Raw genomic sequence first — 6,388 nt, forward strand, 5'->3', positions numbered from 1 at the left:
ACACTTTGTGTGAATTTCCTTCTAACACAAATCCTTCCGGCTGCTCCATATATATTTCTTCATTTAGATTACCATTTAAGAATGTCGTTTTCACGTCCATTTGGTGAACATGTAAATTATATATGGATGCTAGAGATATTAATGTTCTTATAGAGGAGATTCTTGCAACAGGAGCATAAGTATCAAAATAATCTATCCCCTGCTTTTGTGTGAAACCTTTCGCGACGAGTCTTGCCTTAAAGGTTTGTACGGTGTCATCGGTATTGTATTTCTTCTTAAATACCCATTTACATTTGATGGGTTTTGATCCATGTGGTAAATCAGACAAAACCCTAGTACCATTGGAAATTAACGTCAAATTCGTCTTGAATTGCTTCTTTCCAAAATGGTGCATCTCTAGAGCTCATTGTAATACCCTCCCTTTTAGAGGCCCTTTGACCAGCGTTGACTGACCTTGGGTGCGGGGATAGTCTTAGAAATGCGTGCCAAAACTATCTTGAGTTACGTGTTAGGAGAGGTACTCGATAGAGTAGAGGCTACTCGATCGAGTAGCTAGGTTACTCGATCGAGTAGGGGGTCACTCGATCGAGTATGTTGGGTACTCGATCGAGTATCGAGTTTTCAGCGAGGGTTTTAATCGCGTTTTGTTAAATCCGCAATTCATTTTCGCCTCATTCTTCCTATCCATCAGTCGCCTCTTTCCCTTCCCTTCACCACAAAACCTCCATGGAAGCCCTTTGAAAGTCCTTGTGCCTTAGGAGAGCGCAGCTTGAGTCAGGTAGCGGTCTTTTGCCGGGTTTCTCCTTATAGGTATGTCATAATCATCATCATCATTATCATCATTATCCTCATCTTTGCAGTTAGGGTTTGCTTGGTAGTAAAAGGTGATCGTGTTGTGCTTATAGGCTTTGCTTGGTTGCTGAGTATGGCATGTGTTGGCATGGATTGGTTGCAGTTGCTTAAAGGTAGGTTGTGGTTGTTGTGGTTGTGTTGTGGTTGTTGTACTTTATCGCATTCGTAGTGTGATGGTTCTGATTGTGATTATGACTGATTTGTCTCTGGTTCTCGAGATGCGTTCTCGGCTGAGTGGAGTCACTTGCGGGAGTGGCTTCACGCCCTAGTTTCGCCCTCCGTGGAACCCGCCACGGGAGGGGATGTGCACATTAATGGGATAGGGTTATCGCTCGGTATGATGAGCAGGGCTGGTCCAGTGGACAGTCGGTGACGGAGATTGTTTGGAGTGGGTGCGATTGTATGTGTGGCTGTTTATGTTGAGTTGTATTGATAGTTGTTATTGATATTGTTGTATCTTATCTCAGTACTGATCTTGTGTGGTTATCTTGTTTGTTTATGTGTCTGCCGTGATCCCTTATGGTGAGCAGTCTGTCTTAGCAGGTGTTGATATGGTTGATAGTTGGAGTTCGGGCAGGGATGAGTCTTCACGAGTTTTGATAGTTATAGCTGGTAGTCTTTGAGTTGTATCTTTATATCATCAGTTGGTTTTAAATCACTTGTAAAGTAACATAATAGTTCTTTTATCGACATTTGATTATTACTTCCTCGGGTAACCGAGATGGTAACGCCCTTATATGCTAAGGAAGGCCTAGTTAAGGCTCCTCTGAATATGGGGGTGTTACAAAGTGGTATCAGAGCGACGATTTTGGAACCTGTAACAAATGAACCTAATGAACGTAGTGGGTCTAATAAAATGAACCTGGTGTATGTATAATGGGAGCCCCGCTGATGCTAGATTTTGGGTGAGTAGGCGCCCTCATTTCAAAGTCTTGGCCCCATGATACTTAAGCCAGTCACATGGTACGGGAATGTGGAGTCCGTGTGTCTATGTGTGATGTGTATGTTAATTGTGCCGGAGCTACCTCTGGTTAAGTCTTAAGGGGATGTGATTGTGGTATTTGGGCCGTGTGTATTAATCTTTTGTGGAATTAGTAAAGTTTTTGGCGTAATTAGTGAGCTTACACGATGGTTATGAGATATGTGATAAAGGTTTACGTGATTGAGATGCGTGAAAATGTGGAAGTGTAGGTCGTGACATGACGAGTGAAGATGTTAGTGTTTGTTATAAGTTGATGACGACGGTAGTCGTATACGAGTTTATAAACTCTACCGTGATTACGATCATGATAATTATGGAATTGTTGAGTTATAATATGAAACATAGCTTATAATAATGCGCATATGCCTTGTTATTAGTTGAAAATTTTCGCTGCGTAATAATTGATTTGTGTACAATGATTTACTTATGAGAGAATGTGGAACATGATAGATTAATTTGTTAAGAAGAATATGCAATTATATGATATATGAAAGAATGAACTAATGCTAATTTACATGTTCTAAGTTGAATGAACACAAATTTGGTAGTGATGTATAAAGTAAGTTAAGTGTAATATGATGACGTGAATATGTTTATGGAAGATTCGGTAGCAGGTAACCCGAGTTGGGTAACTTGAGTAACGTAATGTGACGTATATGTTATGCTTGGACAATTGTTGTAATACGTGAACGAGTGTGATAATTAGTGCCGAATTCCGAACTTAGTTTGGAATCGACACGTGATGTTGTCTTGCAGGAATCTTCAAGTTACTTCGTATTTCTTACCGAGTACTTAACCGTACTTGACCGATTGCGAGTGCTTACTAGACCGAGTATACCTCGCTCGATCTAGTTAGGAAGCTATGACGTCGGGATGTGGGAAAAATTCCTGCAGATACTCGACGAATTAGCGCCTACACGGTCAAGTAGGGTGGTACTCGATCGAGTACCCTAGACACTCGATCGAGTAGGTTACTGTACAGTGAGACTTACGGGTTTCTTAAAACCCCTATTCTTTCTATTCTTCTCATTCATCTCCTATATTTCGAAAACCTAAGCCTACATTCCTATCAAAATCTCTCATACTCTTGTGTTGGTGGTGAAACTTGGGGTTGATTTCTTTGTTTAATTTCGTTTATTCACTTTGCTACTCAATCAAGGTATGCTTTTCTTCCTAATTTACATGATTTATCGATTTGAATGTGTTAGAATAAGGATAAAATCTGAAATCTTCGATTCATATGGGTAGATTGTTGCTTTTAATAGTTGAAATATGATTCACATGCCTTCATTCCATGGTTGTTGGTGATTAATTGCTTTAAATTAGACTAGAAATTGCAAAAGTGAAACCGAAATTTCTAGGGTTTACAAAATTGAAATTGATTTTTGATTGATTCCCCTTGATTAGATGATGGAATTGAGTATTATACATTGTTTATGTCATGTAGAAGAATGGATTTTGATGATTTTTCACCTTAGAAAGTTGCCTTAAAACTCCGTCTTAAAAGTGCCGCAAGTGGAAATTCGTGATTTATAATTGGGATTTGGTATTGTATATGACTGTTTAAGTGAAGGATGAACTTCAATATGATAGTAGTGATGATAGTTGGTGAATAATATGCCAAAATTGTTACAGCTGTAGAGACCGTCTGACAGATTTAATTGAGTTGTCTATTTCTAATATGGAATATGATGATGATATGTCCTAAGTTATTTTTCCACGAGCTAGTAAGAATGCCTCACATGTGATTAGGAATGTGTATGGAACAACCTTAGAATCATGGTAGGATATTCGAATTTGTTGAGCATGTACAATCACCATGATAAATTTTTCACAACTATGGCTTATGAGTAGTTATAAACTGAGTTTATATATCAAATTTTGGAAACTATTGGTGGATGTGTGTACCTAGCTTAGTATTCAAAGTTAATGGCATGAATAACGTGCTTCACATGTCGAATTTGTTGGTAAATTGGTGTACTTAGCTGAGTATGTAAAGTCCAAAAATTACATGAAGTATATGTTTACATGTTTATACAAGTTTGTTTAAATCATATGCCGAAACAGATGCCGAGACCGAACGTAGGGACCCGTCAGAGTAAACGGGGGAGGGTTACACAGCCTGATTCTGGGGAGGGGAGTAGACCAGTGGTACCCGCAGTTCCGGAGTACCCTTCTGTTGTTTTTGTCGATTTCAAACAGAGGGAGCGTTTTGTAGATTTGCAAAAACGCAAGATGAGACCAATGAGGTGTATAGATACTACACTTTTAGAGGAGTTGGGAATAGAGACGGATGTCCGTCACATATTCGAGACTTTGGGTTTTACGGGTTTGTACAGGCTGAGGAACCACTCTTATCCTTTTCTTACCTTGGAGTTTATGAGCTCCTTTAGTTATGACCCAGCTGCCCAGACCGTTGAATTTCGGTTGATGAACACCAGTTTTCTGTTGACTATGGATTTGTTTGCGTCTCACCTGGGGTTGGCCAAGCCTCCCAAGGATTCTATTACTGATATTCCCGCTGAGTGCGATGTCTGCCGCCTAATGCCTTGCTTGACCGGAAAGCCAGCTCCCACCTCAAGCAACATGCTGATTAATGATGTTCAGCATGTTACCTTGAGGGTCTTTCTCCGTTCTCTTTCAAACCTCCTTTATGACAGAAAAGATATCAGTAAATTGAATAATCATGAGGTGTTGCTTCTGATGTCCTACCTCAACCCGGAGCGGGCTAGGAAAGTGGTCTTTAATGCTCCTTCCATCGTCTGTGCTGCCCTTGCCTTGATGGCTACTGCTTCTTCTCGGTACTTGAGCTGTGGCGCTATCGCCACCCGGTTAGCTGAAAAGCTAACCTCCTTTGAGGCTTCTTCGGAGTACGTGCCTCTACCAACCCCAGTGCCGACTATGGACCGTGACTACTATCTCGACCTGAAATGGTTGAGAACTTTGGCTGACGGTAGCCTTGCCTGGAGGGTGTGGGGCATGAGTTGGATGAAGATTCCAGCTCCTGAGCACCTCCCACTGACGGAGCCTTTGGAGCCGGTGGTTGTAGCTGTGGACTCTGGTGATGAGGAGGAGGAGGAGGATGTTGATAGACCCCGCCAGCTGCAGACCTACCTCATCGACGACGCGATTCTCGAGGTGATGCCAGAGCCGACGAAGGGCGAGAACGTGGCGGTTGTGGCGGAGGAGAGACCTAGGTTGGGGAGAGGACCCCGTCGAGTGAGGGAGAGGGCCTCGGAGACTAGGCCACAGCCGGTAGCACCTCAGCAGCAGCAGCGTCCTTTTCCGTGCTATCCTTACCTTGACACCCCGGAGACGCGATCCAGCTACTTAGCAGAGAGAGTGTCATCTACCTTGACACTCAGGAACATGCACGAGATGGCGTACACTCAGGGGATAGGGACCGAGGGACCGCATCCGGTTTGGTGGAGTGGAGTTGGAGACTATACGGGGGTTTTCCACTCCTACGGGGTGGATCAGTCGACGTGGGGGACACCTCAGTCCTTTGCCTACGGTGTCTTGACCCCGTGGTACGTGAGTCCAGGAGCCGGGGCAGGAGTTGATGCGGGCATTGGTTCATCAGGAGCGGGTACGTCTGGAGGCGGTGGTGGTGATGATGAGGTGATGATTGATCAGCAGCAGCAGCAGCAGCAGGAGTGATGCTCCTTGTTTTCATCCTTGTTTATGATCGTTGGTAGTAGGTGTTGGTAGTATGGTTAGATGTTAGTAGTTGTTTTCGTTGAAACCTTGGTTAGGGATATGTATCCACTACAACAAATCATCACTTGCGCCACGAATTATGCCACGGGAACTCATAATTCGTGGCTAAATTTTGCTTAGCCACGGGAAAAACTTATTCATTATTTTGGAAAAAAATTTATGCCACGGGATAACTTTTCCCGTGGCAAAAAGTCACTTCCGCCACGAATTAGGCTACACCCGTGGCAAATAATCATTTTAGCCACGGCCTATGTCAGACCCGTGGCGAAATTTTATTTAGTCACGAATTGTTCCGTGGCAAATATTTTTTTAGCCACGAACAAACAAACACCTGTGGCGAGTATCTTTTCCGACTTAAATCTGAATGAAATTTAATCAAATATAATAATATGAAAATACGTTTGAATATAAAAATTTAGAAACACTTTGATTAATTTAATTAATATTTTTTATTGTTTTATTTACTTTAATAAGAAATTTTAAAATTTTATAAACTTATATGCAAGCAAAGAAAAGTTTATCGTCTAATTTTTTGATTTTTTACAGATCACATTTATGTTTTGTAGGTTTTTCAAAATATTGATAATTTTAAAAAATTGTTTTAATATATACTCTGTTTATTAAAGTCGTGAATTTCTTTTACTTTTTTAAATTAAACTTTATAATATTGAATAACAATCTGAAATGATCGTATCACATTTAAAGATATAGCATATCAAATCGAATAAAAAAGTTATTTACCATCTATCTTTGAAAATCCAAAATTAATATATTGTTAAACTATTTCATTCAAAATTTTATTTCCAACTTTATTTGTAGGATATTTATAGAAAA

This window comes from Silene latifolia, chromosome 9 (genome assembly GCF_048544455.1).
Source record: "Silene latifolia isolate original U9 population chromosome 9, ASM4854445v1, whole genome shotgun sequence".
Lineage (NCBI taxonomy): Eukaryota > Viridiplantae > Streptophyta > Magnoliopsida > Caryophyllales > Caryophyllaceae > Silene > Silene latifolia.